This window comes from Marmota flaviventris, chromosome 12, assembly GCF_047511675.1.
Source record: "Marmota flaviventris isolate mMarFla1 chromosome 12, mMarFla1.hap1, whole genome shotgun sequence".
NCBI lineage: Eukaryota > Metazoa > Chordata > Mammalia > Rodentia > Sciuridae > Marmota > Marmota flaviventris.
In genome coordinates, this window is record NC_092509.1 from 53,288,077 (window position 1) to 53,306,698 (window position 18,622).

The following is an 18,622-nucleotide window of genomic DNA, read 5'->3' on the forward strand; positions in this document are numbered from 1 at the left end:
CAGGTGTTCTTCAGTACCCCAAACAGAAAATTTATTCTAAGACGAGGACAATGATGATGAAGATGATGATAGAGTAAATAAATATCACTTCTTATGTTAGAGACAAAATGCTGAATGTTTTCCATAAATTATCATAACTGCAATATGAGATATTGTTGTAAACTGAATGCTTGTTTTCCAAAAGTTCTTGTGTCGAAGTCCTAATCCCCAGTGTAATATATCTGGAAATGGGGCCTTTGGGAGCAGATTAGGATTAGATGAGGCCAAAGAGCTTCACCATGCTGGCACCCTCAAACATCCAGCCTCCAGAATTGTGAGAGAATAAATTTCTGTTGTTTAAGCTGCTCAGTCTATCTTATGTTTTCATGACAGAGTGAACAGAGTAATATGGATAGGTACTATTATTTCTCCATCTTTAGATGAGAAAATTATAGCTCAGACAAGCTGAATAACATCTCTATAATGGATTCAGGAGACAGTGGTGGAGCCAGGATTTAAACCCAACTTTTAACCAATACTGTCCCATTGATGTCTTACATGATTGAGTGCGTAAGATGTATTACCAATTTTGCTAAGTATAAGAAATAAAAATAAGTTTGCCCATAAGGAACTCCTATCTAATCATAGTAAAGACAAATACATGAACTACTAAAGAATGAGTTCTTTGGGGCCTGGACCCCAATAAATTTTTATTGAAATAAACAACAAAAAAAAATACTACCAAGCAATAATACAAGGTGATAAGTACCTTATAAGTATATAAAATAAAGCAAAACAAGGGTTACCAGGAGAGAGCAACTGTGGGGATGGTTAAGGTAACCAGCATGAAAGAAGTAGAGAAGGAAAAAATATGGTAAATGCAATTCAGTCACAATAGGTAAGTCAATTACATTTGGAAGGGAATTTATCAAAGCCTGCTAGTGGAAGTAACATATAAAATGTATTTTCAAAGATGAGCAGACTCTCACTGTTGGAATGAGAGAATTCTAGGTTGAAGGGACTACATGCACAAAAACATGCAATTTGAAAATGTGGCTGGCTGTTGCAAACACTGTAGTTTATATGTTAATAGATCTCCATCTCATCTCCTTCTTTTTCAAAGGCCCCTACACAAAACATGAAAGTAATGATCTTGCTCAGATCTGACCTTATTAATTCCTCATTCAAACAAGGAATTCTTGCATTGTCTCTCACATGAGCTTTGAGGGACACCAAATATCTAAACCATAACACAAGATTCATGACTCTAGGTGAATCAAGGAAAAAAAGAAAAAACAGGGACAAATTGTAAGTAGTCTAAGGAATTTAGATAATGTGGATAGAGTGGGACTGTTGAATAATATGATATAAATAATATGATAGGCAAATACACAGAGTACGTTGAGAGAATCAATTAAGACTTGCAGAGGTTCAGACAAAGAAGATACAAAATGGTTCTTAAAAGGTGAGTATGAAGAAGATAGGTAAAACATACACAAGTGTGAAACTGTGTTGAGGTGTAGAAAAACTAAGAAATTCACAATCACTAGAATATGAAGTATGAAGCTGGGCTGGCAAAGTATGATCCAATGAGACAACACTGGCTATACATACTGTGCTGCAAACATAATGACAGCCAGGCATGGTGGTGCATGCCTATCATCCCAGCTCCTCAGTAAACTGAAGCAGAAGGATCCCAAGTTTGAGGACGGTCTGGGCAATTTAATTTAATAAGATGCAGCTCAGGCAAAATATCAAACAAAATAGATTAAAGCAAACCTTTGAATATTTTTATGTAGATACAACACTAGGTTCGATCCCCAGAACTGGATGGAAAACAAACAAATGAACAAACATGCTATAGGCCAGTGATCTGGAACTATAAAATGTAAACATGTACTGTGTCAAAACTAGGTGTAAGTCATACTACAAGTCATTTTAAAAATTTAAACAGATAATATACTCACATGTCAAAATCAAACATTAAAAAGGTATACATAAAAAGGCTCAGCACAACCAGTCCGGCAGCTGTCCAGTTCATATCCTGCTTTTTTAAAGTATTACTTTGTTGTTCTTCCTTCCCCAGTTCCTTCATGACAAGGTAAGAAAATACAACTAAAGTTCATAACCCACTTGAATCAAAGTGTGAAATATGATATATCAAGAACTATGTAATGTTTTGAACAACCAACAATAAAAATAAAAGAAAATACAACTAAATATTTTATTACCTCTCCTTTACAGACAAAAAGATTTTTACAATATCAAATCATGAAGGATTCCTAATGCTGATAATAGTAATGTTTGGGTAGTGGTACTATGGATACTTTTTAAAATTATATCTGTATTTCACAAATCTTTGGTGAGCATCTATTACTTTTATTTAATGAAAAATGGTCATATTTTTATTTTTCTTAAAATAAGCAAGATTCCAACACAAATTTTAACAGTGTCTAGTAAGAGCTTATTCTTCAGAAGGTAGAAGAGCTAGCTAGCTCCCTGGGGTCTCCTTTATAATAACATTGATTTCATTCATGAGGGTTCTGCCCTTAAGACTTATCTTCTCAAAGCCCTAACTCTTTAATACTATAATACTATTAAACCATATGTGGTTCCAACATATGGATGTGGCATAAGGGGACACAAACATTCAGACCATAGCAGAGAAGTACAGACTCCAGAAGCAAACCCACACATAAATGGAATAATGATGATATTTTATTCAATAAAGAATTAGGACAATTGTTATACCTTAGGAAGAATATTTAAATTCCCTTCTTAATATCACAGACATATAAACACATACATACATGCACACATGCTGCATTCCAAGTGAATTAAAAGCCTAAATATGAAAGAATTTTATAAGAAAATATGAGACTTTAGTAGCTAATTTCTAGGATGGCCTCCAATGATCTTGATACTCTGGTATTGAATGAAGCCCGTGATAAAATAAGAGGCTTTAGGAGCTTTGTGCCAAGACCCCAGAAGCTAGGAACAAAGACCAAATATAAAACCTCTATAATTTCCTGAGTAAAGGGAGTATCTTTTGTTAGGATAGGATATTTAGTCTTAATCCCAGGTCCCTAACAAAAGAGAGAAAGAAGCAGTAAATTGAGTTAATCATCAACAACCAGTTATTTGATCATGCCTATATATGAATATCTAAACTGCAGTGTTTGAAGAGCTTCCAGGATAATGAAGGCATCCAAGTGCTGAAGAGCAGCATATCCTAATCCCACACAGAAGTTTCTGTGTTCAGGAAACCTTTCAGACCTTACCCTACATCTTCATCTGGCTATTCATCTGTATTCAGTAAAATATCCTTTATAATAAATTGACAACTGTAAATGAGGTTCTTTCTTGGGTACTGCAAGCCATTCTAGCAAATTATTGAAGCCAAGGAAGAAGTGGTGGGAACCCTCAATTTATAACTAATAGACCAAAGTACAGGTTGACCAGATTTGCAATAGACAAAAAGTGGGGAAGCGGCACTTTTGTGGAATTAAGCCCTTAATTTGTAGAGTATGCACAAATTGTGCAAAACTGAATTCAACTACAAGTCACCAGCTGGTGTCCCGAGAACTGGAGAACAGGCTGGTGTGGAAAAAAAATAAACAATTATTTGGTATCAGAAGTGTTCCATGTGGAAAAACAATAAAAAGACACAGTAGTCTCCTCCAATTATGAACAGGGCGGAGGGGCAATGTGTGACTTCAAAAGATAGTTCGGAAAAGATAAGTTTCTGCCCGTTTTCCTGGATTATTTATTATGCCAGCCTTAATATTAGGACAATCGAGCAGCCCCAGTAAAGAACCATAAGAACTGACGCCTTCTACCAAAAGATAGCAAATCCTCCAACAACACTTATACTAAAATGTCTTGACTTCAGTCCTCTGATATCTTGACTACAACCTCAGAAAAGACCAGAACCAGAACCACTAAGCCTTGTTGCTTTCATGTCTCTGACCCACAAAAACTAAGAATTAATAAGAAATGATTTTTGCTTGTTTTCATCAAATGCATTTTGGTGGTAATTTGTTATACAGTAATATTTCTGACGTGCCAGTCATTATAACCTCAACGTAGAGAATGATGTTCTTAAGTATGATGCCAGAAGCAAAACCTGAAAGACAAGTAAATGTATTAAAGTGAAAATTTCAGTACAATGTAAGTACATTTGTAATGAATAAGAAAAGCCACAAACTGAAAGAAGATATTTCCCATTCAGATAACAAATGATTAATATCCAAAATACCTGAAGGATGCCTACAAATCAATAAAAGAAAGACAAATCACATAATATAAAAAGGGGATGAGATTAGAGGACAACTCAGAGAAAAGGCAACTTACAAGGGAAATTAAATAGCAATAATCATAAGAATAGAAGAAACACAACCAGAAACAAAAGCAATGCAAATTTAAGTCACTAAATATTTTCTCACATATCCGATTTTTTAAAACTACATATGAAAAATAAAATTAAGGCCAAGGATAGTGAAATGACAAGTCTTGTAAAAGTATTGGTAGAAGTGGACATTTAACAATCACTTTAGAAAACAAGATACAAAATCCGGTCAAGGTAAAAGATGAGCCTGTCCTAGCACTTGAAAATTTTCCAGTCACAATAACAGGTCCTAGAAAAAATTTCACAATATTGATACTAGAAAACATTCCACATAAGGGCCATGTACAGAAACATTCATTGTACTACTGTTTGTAACAGGAAAGAATGGCAACCACCCAACGGCCTTTTGATAGAATAAGAGTTAAGTAAAGTTTACTCAGTCAATACCACACAGCAGTGAAAACTAAGAGATCAGAATTCCATGTATCAACATTAGCGCATCTTGAAATCATGACATTTTTTTTAAAAGGACTACAGAGGATATGTGCAGTGTACCATTTACGTTAAGTTTGAAAACATTTCAGTTCTATTGTTCCATTTTTATATATGCATCTATACACAAAAAAAAATTTAAATATAAATGTGTGGGAATGATAAACACTGAACTAGGTATACCTCCGGATAAGGAAAAAAAAGGAAAGGGACTAAAATTAGAGTGACACATAAACTTCAAGTATATCTTAATTTAGAAAAAAAAGGATGATAATAAAAAAACAACCAAGCTAGGAAATGGATTCTTGGGCACTTATATGTTTCTATGTTCTTATCTTTCTGATTATTTGAATATTCTACAACAAAAAAAAATTTACAACAAAATATTCCTAACCAAAATAAGTGATAGATTATAGATAATCAACATTTGCAACAGAAAAGGGTCAAAAGCATTTACACAGCGCTGGGGGTTATATATTTAGCTCAGTGGTAGACACTTTCATAGCATATAAGACGCCTTGGATTTGATCCGCTCAGCACTGCAAAAATAAAAAAGCATTTACACAAAAAGAAAAAACAAACCATCATCACAGAAAATTAACAAAATTAGAAACTTCACTAGTAAATAAATACATGGCAAAAGGCACTAGCACAAGTTCATTAATAACTCACTAATAATTTTCATTCAACAAGTCTGTTGAGTGCCTAGTATGGTCCAAGCACTATTCTTAGATCTGGAATACAGCAGTAAACAATATTGCTCTCATACATTGAGCTTTTATTCCAAATGGTAGAGGCAGTCAATAAAAATGCAAACAAAAGTATGCTGGGAAATGCTACCAAAACAAAATGGGTGATGTACAAATCAGAAAAGAAAAGCATAATCTAGATTGAGTATTCAAAGATGGTCTGAAAAGAAATCTGCTCTCAGAAGTAAAAACTGAAAAGTCCCTCAAAAAGCTAAGGAAAGTGCAAAAGACCTGACACAAGAACAAACAAAATCCATTTGAGTAAGTGAATGAGGTTAAGTATGTGAAACAAATTAATGAGACAGACAAAAGGAAGTTCAGAGGTGAATTCAGGTCACCTCTGTAGAGCTGTAATATAATGCAAAAGCAAAGGAATGCAAAATTATGAAAACAGAATTAGGTCCTAAATTCAATATTCATTTAAAATGAAAAAGGAAACTACATCAAATAACCAATTTTTTGCAATCACATAAAAAACCCTAAATATCATAGTACTTTCAATAATTAATTCCTTGGTTCACTTTTACAGTAACTTTTTCCTACCTGTACTGGCTTTATAGTAGTTGACTACCTTTTCATATAACAATGACTTTGTAATATTTTCTAGAGAGAGACTTAAAAAAATTGCATTTTCATTTGGGATGAGACTGAAAATTTGTTTTTTTCTGATAGTATCTAAATTTTTCTAAAGTTTCTTTCAATCCCACAACTATTGGTGATGCACTATAAATGTTTCAATTACTGAATTTTAAAAGGGCTGGGGATGTAACTCAGTGGTTAAGTGCCCCTGGGTTCAATCCCTGGTATTTACCAAAAAAAAAAAAAAAAAAAGAAAGAAAGAAAGAAAAATTTAAAAAACTAGTCTGTAGCTCCACTTCCAACATTTACTTTCCCCAAAAGCTTTCTTTAGTTTATCCAGAAATTACCTGTTGAGGGAGTTTAAGATTTAGCTCTGTTTCCTAGTCCTGATACTCTCCACACTTCCCAACTCCATCATTTCAACATGGTTTTAACCTAACTTTGATTAGATCAATATTTAAGGGTTATATATCATTACGATCAGAGCTGAGCCAAGCAGTAAATAATAATCATCTTTTACTGCATAACATTTTGTTTTCCTTGGAATAACTGGTTTCTCATATACCTAGTTTTCTACATACTTACCTTCATATACTTATCTACTATGTATTTATCCCTAGTTCACTTATCTCCAGTCTGAGAAATCTCTTTGAATATACTCACTCCCATCAGATTTCTATTAATTTCATCTTCTGGAAGAAGTCTTTCCCTGTCATCTGATGTATTCCTGTCTGGACTGGGGATGTGGGCCAGGTACACAGTTATCATCCTGGGTACTCTTCTTACCCCATCCTGGGTCTATATTGCTCTTGTCTCTTTTTCAGGCCTGCTTCTCCTTGATTTATTCCCGTGTTTTTTTGTGGTGGTGTTTTGTTTTGGTTTTTGGTTTTATAGGTAACGGGGATTGAACTTAGGAGCACTCGACCAATGAGCCACATCCCCAGACTTATTTTGTATTTTGTTAGGGGCACAGTCTCACTGAGTTGCTTAGGGCCTCGATAAATTGCTGAGGCTAGCTTTGAACTGGAAATCCTCCTGCTTCAGCCTCCCAGTCACTGGGATTATAGGTGTGTAACACCGCATCCAGCTTCCCTTGTTTTACTGGGCTACATTAACCAAGTTCCTGAGGAAGGATTTGTGGGTGATGAATTTGAGACCTTTTCTCTCTGAAAATATCTTTATTCTATTCTCGAATATAATTAATAGTTATATTAGTACAACTTATGTTTCTTCAGAATTTTGAAGATCTTCCTGCTCCGCTGTTTCTTGCTTCTACTGTTGCTCAGTCTAATACCATTCTGATTCCTGATCCTTTACATGTGGGTCTATTTCTTAAATTCACAATGATATGCCTTCGTGTGGGTTTTATCAACAACCATTGTGCAGGGGGTTTAATGGATACTTTCGATCTGAAAAAAAATATATTTTTTTCTTCAAATTTGAATATTGATTCACTTCATTAAAATTTTCCAATTTTTTCTCATTTGTTTCTAAAAGTCTATAATTTTGATGCTGGAAATTTTCTTACTTGTATTTTAGTATTGCTTAGTCTTTTTATTCCTATTTTCCATCTTCTTCTTTTTACCTCTTCCAAGATTTTCCTACTTTATCTCTTAACCTGTCCAAAAGTATTGTTCATTCTTCTTTCTAAAGTATATTTATGACATGTGCTCAATTTGGTTAATAGAAGTATAGCATAACTTATAAGTTATAATATAGACAGAACTCTTGATAGTTTTTGCCATAATTTTTTGGTGAGGGTTATTGAGAATTAAACCCAGGAGTTCTTTACCACTGAGTCACACCCTGAGTCCTTTTTATTTTTTATTTTGCTAAGTTACAGAGGCTGGCCTTGACTTTGCAATGATCTTGTCTCAACCTCTACAGTCACTGGGATAGAGGCATGTGCCAATGTATAATATTCACTATAATATTATTCACTATAATATTATTAACTAAAGAGAAGAATTAAGACACAAGAAACTCCTTAAACCAGCCATATTGTAACACATTTAATAGGTATGTAATAGGCATCTAAGCAAAAAAGGTATAAGATATGTGGCCACAGATAGTGACAATTAAAACTTAATGAGGAATCACTAAGTACCAAATGCTTTGCTTTCATTATTACTTAAACGTCACAGATGAGATAATTAGTAACCTATCCCGGATCATATCTCTGGTAAGTAATATATCTAGAATTAGAATGCAGGTTTGTCTGACTATTAGAGCACAACCTATTAAACACTTTGACAAACTGTCACAAGCTCACAAAAAACTATTCATAAGCATATTTTGCCTAGTCTCATTTACAGTCAAATACAGCCATCTGACTGAGTTCTAACTGATGAAATGTGGTAACCCAGAAGTACCACTTTAAGGTTTGGCTCACTAAAATATCTCCTCCGGATGATCTGCTCTTTCCTTTTCTGGCTTTGTACAGATGAGCGCATGCTGACAGGAACCATTTACTGAAGATGGTGGAGTCACAAGGCAGAATGCCACTACCAATCAGGAATACTAGTTTTTTATTTTGCTGAGCAAGAAATAAAATTCAAATTATACTAATCCACTGACATTGGGAGATTACAATATCAATACCCTATTGCCTCAAGAAACAAAAAGCTTATATAAGTGGGAGGCAACTTAATAACCATCATAACATATGTAAATAGGACCAAAAGAGTAATACAGAGTTATATTTACAGAGAGAAGTTATATGTTCAGAGAAAAATAATAACCACTCTCAGCCAGAGAGATTATAGAGGTATTAATATTTAAAGTAAATTCAGTTGATGGGATAGTAATTTGGGGGCCCCAAAAGGCATTAAAAGTAGAAGGAATGACATATATTACCATACAGAATACAGAAAAGTAAAAATCAGGAAGTATATGCTATAAATCAAAAAGTAGTGAGGTCTAAGGCAGATGACAGATGACAGTTACTTTTGGACCACTTTCTCAAGCAACAGAGAGCTACCAAAAACTTAAGAGCAGAAATCATATATAAATCATACAGTACAACACAAATTAAGTGCTAAAGGACTAGAGAGTAGGGGAAGCCTAGAAGCAAATATCACATAGTCTAGATTTAAGCATATAATAAATACTTACTGATCACCTACTTCATGTGAATCTAAACTAAATGACCAGCACAGGGAATGGGAGAAAACTGAGAAATTATTAAGGAAAAATTAGTAGTTGGTATAGGAATTGAAGATAGCATTGCATGAGAGAAAGGAAAAGGTCAGTAATGGCTGTGTTTTCAAGCTAAAGTGCCTAGAGAAGAGGTAAGACAACATTATTGAAGGGAAAAAAAAAAAAAAAAAAAAGCCTAGAAGGCAAAACTACTTTGGAAGAAACTACTAATCTGCTTTGAGGCAGGCTGAATAAGAGATGATAGGTTCCACTTCTCCTATTTACCAATCTATTTTCAATTTACTAATTTAATCAAATGATCTGAGGCCCTCATTTTATCTAGAAAGGATTAAAAAGCACAGATTCTGTAGCAAATAGCTAGACTTTTGAGACAGCATTCAAAGTTACAAGTTAGATAGGAATATTACATTAGTCCCATGTTTCCAAATTGTATTCCATGACACATTAATCATCCTCTTTCTAAACATGCTATTGCCACTCTTTCTCCCAACCTCCTTTCCCCTCCGTTCCCACCCAGAAAAAAATTAAAAACAAAAAAAAACTGTCAATGAAGTTTGGAAAATCTTGCAAAGTATAAACATTTTTTGGAATTAAACAATGTACATTTTTAAGAATCCTATACTAAAGAAACTTTCAATTTTCTTTAGTCCAAGTATTTCCTAAATTTAGTCAAAGATAATAATCTACTTTTGAGGAAGCCTTCCTATTAATCATATACAATTTGGAAATGTTACACAGATAGTAAGATACTTGAGAGCAGGGAAAATTTCTTATCACTCTTTGCAAATTTATGGTAGAGTTATGTTAACAGTAGATGGCACATATCTTTATCATATCTAAAAAGCTATACCAAGGATTATATAGGTTTACAACAATTCTATACATCATAAAATATCTACCCACAAATTTATTGTAGGCAAGTATTTCTATCATCCTAATTCCACTGGATAAAGCAGACTTCTCCTTGCTTACAAAATTAAGTCCACCCTCAAAATGCAATACAACTGCGGACACCTCAACCTTGTAAAATCTAAAAAACGGATTGTTCAAAACAGAGCATTAAATAAATTTTTTTTGTTAAAAACTATGAAATATGTGTCGACAAGTTATTTTTCAACATGGATATTACAGTATGAGCACAGGATGAGAGGCAAATCTTTGCTAATGACAAAAATTAAAATTAAAAAAAAAGGCTTAAGTAAATGCTAAAAAAAAAAATTTCCCCTTTCCTCTTCAACAATTCAGGTGAACCTAAATAAGCAGAGTCACTTATTCCAGTCCCCTTCCCCCAATAGGAACAAGAGGAAGAAAAACATTCTGCCACTGGGTGGGGTACAGAACAAACTGTGCCCCTCCAGGCTTCATTCACTAGCTGTGGGCTGAATGAATCAACATGTTTATCTGCTAATATATTTCATTTTAAAGTGCTATGCACTTGAAAGGCAACTTTTTAAAAATAAAACTAGTAAAAGAAAGTTTTTATTTTTTTAGCAATTTTTGTTAGGTCCTTTGTTTTAGAAGACCAAAAGTTGATAAAATAATTCTTCCATTGTGTCAAAATATGGATTCTCAACATAAGATTTAAGGAAACTTGGCTCTAAAACATTTGTTCTAAGGGTCAAGGACAGTCTGACTTCTTAGTTCTGCCAGCAGTTTTTAAAAGTTGCTTCCTGTACTAGGGAATGTTCACTGTTCTTACACAAACAATAATAAAAGTCATTTATACAACCATCTTGATTAGTCTTTTCCTTTTCAACTCAATTTGGTAATAGCAAAAGTTACAAATTTAATCCTAATAAGCAGTTTAAGGTCCATTATATTTCTACTCAATCGTTATTTGTGGGGAAACAACGTTAATCTGTTCATTTATTTTTAAAAATATGTTGTGAATACCAATTATGTGCCAGACAAAATAAAATTTTTTTTAAAAAGTCAATAAAAGATGTGGTCACTGTCCTCACTGAGCTTTCAGTCTGGCTGAAATTATGAAGTTATACACATATGTAATCCAGACTATGAAAAGGTAAAGATATCATAAAAGCAAATATTATGATGGTAGCCTGAGGGTCAGAGGACTCCTCTGGCAGTGACAAATTAACTATGATTAGCTTTACAAACATTAACCATAAAAATAAAGTGCCCGCATACCCACACTCCCTATCATCTTAGAAATAAAAATGTTCACAGCTATGAGGGGAGAGAAGGATTAACAAGATCAAGGGTAAAATTTAGATGACTCTTAAAATAAAGGTGACAGCTTCAGGTGAACATCAAGAAATCACTTATCTCTGTGGGAAGAAAAGCAATGGCCATTCCTAGTATATTTCTACTCGAAAATAGGTTTCATAGCTAGAACTGATTTCCAATGATAAAGTCAACATTAGCTATCAGTCTAATAATCTCCAATCATCTCAAATCCTCCAAACATAATAAATTGAGCTTGTAATAGTAAATGTATCACAAGCCTTAACACAAATATCTCAGGTCTCAAAAAATGTCTTCAGCTTCACATATTACAGGATTAAAGAATGTTAGAGGAAAAACAAACTTTTAAAAATCACCTTATAATAAAATGCTTTCACTCTGCAAATCAGGAGTAAGACCCAAAGTGGGGAAGTAGCACACACAACATTATGCATTTAATTTGGAACAGAACAGGAGGTTAGCTAGAGCCTTGGAGGCCTGAGTTCACTCTCTATGCTCTTCCTATCAGTAATGCAATGGCAAATACACTGAATGACAAGGGACATAGCTGTTGCAAATAAGACAGAATTTAATATAATAGGAATTAAATTTCAAAAGTTTTATACATTTTCCACTGACCTACACTTGTCTTAGGCTCTACAAAAATAATGTTTCATCTTACCACATGCCACAGAAAGGTAAAAGTGAAAAAACTAACATTTATTTACCCAACAGGGTCCAGGAGGTAGGTTGAGTGCTTTAACTACTTCAATTTCACTTAATCATCACAACTACCTTCTGATTAGATATAATGCTCTTTTTACTGAAACTCAGAAACAAATTATTTGAGGTTATGTAACAGAAAAAAGGCAGAGAAAATATTTGAATTCAAGCTGTCTGACTCTTCAGAACCCATGAAGCCATTTTACCATAATATACACACATACACATGCACACACACACACACACACACACACACACACACATTTTTCCACAAGAAAATATACAAAGTGATTAGAGCTCCCTGAGAACTCACCAATGCAGATTTAACTGCTGCTGCCATATCTTTTCAAGTTTGATCAGAATAGAACCACTATTTATTACAGTATTTTAAGAGGAAATATTAAACTACTTTACAAACAAAATTCAGAACATATTCCTAAATTGAAAACTGTTTGTAATTTCCAGCATTCTTTTCAATACCACTGTCAGAGCCACCAAGAAAAGCATTAGTATCTATTCACTCCTGTGAAATATTGACTCAATCACAAGAAGCAGTCTGCAATGCCTAAGACAACCATGAGAAAATAAGAACTACATTTTAATAATTCTGACTTCTCCACTAGTGAAAAGTCTATTAATAATTTCAACTGAAAATATACTGCTCAAAAAATAAAAGCTAGTAACATAAACAGAGCAACCAAATCATTAATTAAAAGAAGACCCATTTTTTAATTGCACAATTACCCCACACTAAGTTGGAATAAGCTGTTGCTTTCTAATCTCTGCTAAATTAGTTAACACTCATGCATTAGTTCCTGGTTTCAAATATTCAGTTAACACTGTTCATCTGCTGTCATCTCTCGACCCTCATGGATTTATGCTTTTGTGTTCTCCTGTTATTATAGTGGAGAGAAAAATGTGTGTCTTCTCTGATATTAGAAGGATTTTTTGTTGTGTTTTCTTTTGATCTCTATGGGGTCTGTTTTCTCTCAAAGCTGCAAATACCATTCCTTTCTCCATGTCTTTGTTTTGACCATTCTTTTTAACACTGGTAGTTTCCCCCAAAAGTCTAATGGTCTTGGATTATTAGTTCATCTTTTAAGAATAAGATCCTGAAAAGAACTGACTGCAAGACCTGTGGTAGAGGAACAGGGCTTGACAACTTGTAGAGTTCACAAGGGGCTCTCAATGCTAAACTACCAGTATCTTTAGATGCTGATAATCTCAATCTTCTGCAGGGGGTGGTCAGGACAGGCTTAACTGAAGTTCTAAGATAGCAGAGAAAGAGAGCCAAGAACTCCATAGTTCAGATGTATATTTCCCTAGATCTCCCTGTTTTAAACCAGTCAGTCACCCATGCCCCTGGTTTTCAGAATCCAGGTATCTCATCTTTAACTATACAAAAAAAAAAAAAAAAAAACTTTGGTCCCAAAGCCCAGGGTTAGGGTAGAAATGACTATCCACTTGTGAGGGTACACAGGAGACAACCTGAGGATTCTACCTGCCAATGTACCCAGATTTTCCAATTAAACCCCCAGGGAAAAGTTTCCACTTTTGACCTTGACCTTCCTTAGTATCTGCTGCCTTCAAATGCTGTGCCTCTTGGGAACTTAACACATAGTATTACACTTCATATGAGTATTATTGTACCTTTACAGGTACTGTGACATTACCTTTGTTGAGTCCGTCACAGTACCTGTCCATCTGCTTTGTTATTTCAAAAAAGTATCAGAATTTCTGTTTTCAGTTGTACTCTCTCCCCATTCATTCTATTTCTTCCATTTTGGCAGGGACTGGAGATGGAGAAGAGATAAAAGTGTAACCAGTCTCCCATTTTTAATCAGAAGTCCTGTTAGAGCTATTTTGAGATCAGCCAACTCAGGATACAGACTAAAGGGCTCATCACAAGGACTAAATTAATACTTCTCAAAGTCTGATCACAGACCTGCATCAAAATCCACTGGGATGCCTGAAACTACCAGTAGCCAGGGTGATTTCTTACTTTTGTTGTTAAATGAAAATCAGAGTGATTCACATTCCTGCTCAAAACTTTCAATAAACAGCTTCCAACTAAACTTAGAATAAGCCAATTTCTTTCAAAGTCTGAAATGATATGGCCTATATATATGCCTACCTCTGATTCCAATTAATACCCTTTTCTCCTACTCTTTAACCCTATCTTAGCTATATTGACCTTCCATTTATTCCTTGACAATCACAAAGTTTACTGCTCAGAGCCTCTGCACTTGCTCTTTCCTCAACCTGTAATATCCTTCTTCTAGTTATATGCATGGCCCATTTCATTCTTCAGATCTCAGCTCAAAGGTGAATACACAAAATGTGGTCAATCCATACAATGGAATATTATTCCACGGAAGGAAATTCTGACACATGCTGCAGTGTGATTAACCTTGAAGACATTATATTAAGTAAAATAAGCCAGAAACAAAGACACTGTATGATTCTACCTATAAGAGGTACCAAGAATAGTCAACTTCACAGAAACAGAAAGAATGTTGGTTGCTGGGGCTGGGAGGTGAGAGAGAGATTTATTGTTTAATGAATAGCATTTCAGTACTGCAAGGTAAAGAAAATTCTGAAGATAGGGATGGTAGGGATTGGCTGCATAATGGTATGATTTACCAAATGACAGGGAATCATACACTTCAAAATGATTTAGATGGAAAATTATATATAATATATCTTACCACACATTAAAAAAAATAATTCTTTTAGAAAGGCAATGTTAAAAAAGAATGACCTCTTCAAAGACTCCTTCCAAGATCACCCCACACAAAGTTACTTCCTTCCTCTGCCAGGATAACTCTCTAGCATATAACATAGTTTACCTTTGTTGCAGCACTTATCAATATATGAAATTATTATTTTTATTTACTGACTTGCTTATTATCTCTGTCCTCAAAATAAACAGTAGGTAGCTGGGACACCTTTTAATACTACCTACATAAATCAAAATCACAATATGATAGAAGGTACTCAGTAAGTATTTGGCAGATAAATGATTTCATTGGCTCTAGATTCCAACCCAGATCTACTGAATGAGAATCCTGGAATTTCCAGAAACCATTTTATAAAAACCAAAAATTTCCTATTTATGATGCAAATAGCACCTCATTCATCCCCATAGCTAACCTAAGCCATTTGATACAACTAAAACTAAACCTTAAAATGGATATTCTCTGCTCTTATCATTGAAGGCTATTTGCTTTTGATTGGAGGAACAGTGGAAAAGATATGAATAAAAGAGGAGTTTCTAATATTTTCATAAAGAAATACCCCATGACAGGGCAAAAGAGTTGCTTTAATTTAACATATAACTATCTTTAAATGATCTAGCATATATGAGCTTCCACATCATAAATATGCTTAATGATCTATTTTATTAAGCAATTCAACAGTTAAGGTAGTTTTTAAAAAAAACATACTTTCATTTATATACTTGATATTATATAATTTCCTAAAGGATTTTGTTCTATTATCTTCTGTCTTTCAATCTTACCTAGACAGTTCTCCAGCTCATTTCTAACAGCAAACAAACATATTTGCTCCCTATTCTAGGAAAAAAAAAAAAAAAAAGCTACTTGATTTTACTTCACTCAATCTTTAATCCTCTCTACTTCCCTTCACCACATCAAATTTCTTGGATGTCTACTTTCTCATTTCTCATTCACTCAATCTTCAACTCCATGATAACTAACACAGCTGTCAATCCTTTACCCCGGCAATCATTCTTTCAGTATCACCGATGAGCTCTTTCCTACTGTTACTTATATTTCCCCATCTGCTTTAACTTCTGCTCCTCCTTCCAGATGACTTAAATTCTGTTCATCCTTAAAGGATGAGAGGAGAGGGTAGCACTGATCTAGACAGGGCTCCCTGTAAAGCTGGCTTCAACATTTATTATATTTTTCTGAACTGTTTGTCTCAGGAACTGGTCTGCCTTCCAAAGGTGTAAGTAAACTAGGGCAGGCTCTATTCTCATTCATCTTTATCTCCCCAAACAGGAATACTCTGGCACACAATAGAGAACCCATAAAGGTTTGCAGCAGAAAGCAAAGAGGTGAGGGGAGAAGAGAGGAAGAAAATAGTTCTACTCAGTTTTTATCCCAAAGTACAAAGCAGAAATGCTAACCACAATGGAATTTGTTTACTCTAACTGAATGTATGCCTATTTTCATGGGGTTTGTTTTGATAAATTTCACTAAATATGTACATTTAAATTCTAAGAACTGTACATTTACATTAAAGCTTTGACTATAAAAGGCATACTATAAACTACGATTACAACTGCTGAATTATTAATAGGCAAACTCACAGTTTTAGAAAATACTAGTCAATGAAGAATAATATACTTTAGCATTCTTCACCTTTCTGATTGGAAAAGGGGTGAAAAGAAAACATGGTAAATTGGAGTCCATCTAAAATGAAATGGAAATAAAAAGAAAAGAATAATATTCAAGACTGAAGAAAGGGCAGTAAAACAGTTCCAACACTGTCCTAAAACTAACTTGAGCTCTATGAAGAAATTGTCATAAATGAGTTAGTTAAGTTTTAAAAGATTTTTAAGTTCGATTTCTGTTACTTAAGAAAAAAAAAAAAAGAAGATATCCCTAAATTTTAAAACAAAGTATGCAAAACAAACTGCTTTAAGTCAGTGCTCACTTATAATATGTTAGTAAAATCTATCTAGCACTTTGGGGCACTTATTCAACAGAAAAAAGGAAAATATTTCTTTTTAATTCGAAAAGGATAAGGACAATTCCTGGAGAAAAAAAAAAAATCAAAATCACCAAACTCTATCCTCATCTTTTCTTAAGCATGTTCACTAAGCAATCTCATCAACGCCAGAACAATACAATGATAAAGAACATATCCTCCAAGATCAGATATGCATGTTTGATCCTGACTTATGAGGTGTGTAACCTTAAGCAAGTTACTAAACCTCTCTGTACCCAGTTTCTTCATCAAGAAAGCACCAACCATCAAGTACAGTACCAACCTTACAGGGCTGTTACAAGGCCTTAGTTAAATATATAGTAGTCCCCCTTTATAGGAAAGGGATATTTTTCAAAACCTACAGTGGACATCTGAAACCAAAAAGTACAGAATCATTCATATGTATGTGTATGTATGTGTGTGTGTATATATATATAAAATATATATACACATACACACACACACACACATATATATATACACACACACATAAGTATAGGAAACAAGAACATATATATGAACATATATATATATGTGATTCTTTTAAAACTTACCTAACTCATATATACATGTTTCACATGTCTATGACAAAGTTTAATTTATAATTAGGCACAATAAAGACTAGTAACAAAAACTAATAATAAAATAATTATAATAATATACTATAATAAAATTGCCAGCATCACTACCCTTGGGTTTGGGGCCATTAGTAGTAAATTAAGGGTTATCTGAATACAATCACTACAATACTGCAACAGTTGGTCTAATAACCAAGAGAGCTTACTAAGTGACTAAAATGTAGGTTACATGAAAAGAAAAGCAAATTAGAAAGGATAATCAAAGCATATATGCAAAGTAAAAACACAACAGCAGAACCAAAACATCTACAGAAACAGTTTGTTTCAAAAGGTCATAAAATAATCAGTGAAGAAGACGACAAATTACAAAAATTCAGTGGGAATGTAGGAAAAAGGAAAAAGATACAACTTGTAAGGGGATAATAAAACAATGGGTATGGAAAACAGGCAACAAATATTAAAAAAAATACAGCATTATTCCACTGTGATGATTAAAGAATGCTGCCAAATTTAGTCACTGTTCTTATCAAAAGATGAGTTCTATTTTTCCTTCTCTTGCATCTAGTGACTTCTTTGCCCATCTTGTGACTTCTTTGCCCAGTAAAATATACTAGGCTGGGCACATAATCCCAGTTACTCAAGAAGCTGAAGCAGGAAGATCACAAGTTTGAAGTCAGCCTGGGCAACTTAGTGAGACCATGTCTCAAAATTTAAAAATAAAAGGGCTAGGGCTGTAATTCAGTGGTAGAGTACCCCTGGGTGCAATCCCCAATAGTGCTAAAAAGAGAGAAAGATACTGAAATACTTCTGTGCCAATGAAACAGTCTGAAACAAATTTTTAGGAGAGCTAGTAGTTTCTTCTCTTAGACACAAATCACATGTGCTAAATCCAGTCTGTCCTGCTGGAGAAAGGCAACCTTTAGAACTGAGGTAATCTCAGGGCGCAGTCAACAGAGCACCAAGGACCCAAATATGGGAGCAAGTATTTTAGGATCTCTCAGTTCATTATAGTTACCATCTGGGCCACATGAGTGATCCCAGGTGAGATCACCAAAAGAGAAGGAAAATGCTAGTAGATAAATCATATACTCTAT

The 18,622-nt window shown here is 34.1% G+C and overlaps 1 protein-coding gene across 5 annotated transcripts in view; it reads right to left on the reverse strand.

Moving 5' to 3' along the window:
• Akt3 (AKT serine/threonine kinase 3) overlaps positions 1-18,622 on the reverse strand; it is a 302,015-nt gene that overhangs the window by 256,830 nt on the left and 26,563 nt on the right. The window lies entirely within an intron of this gene.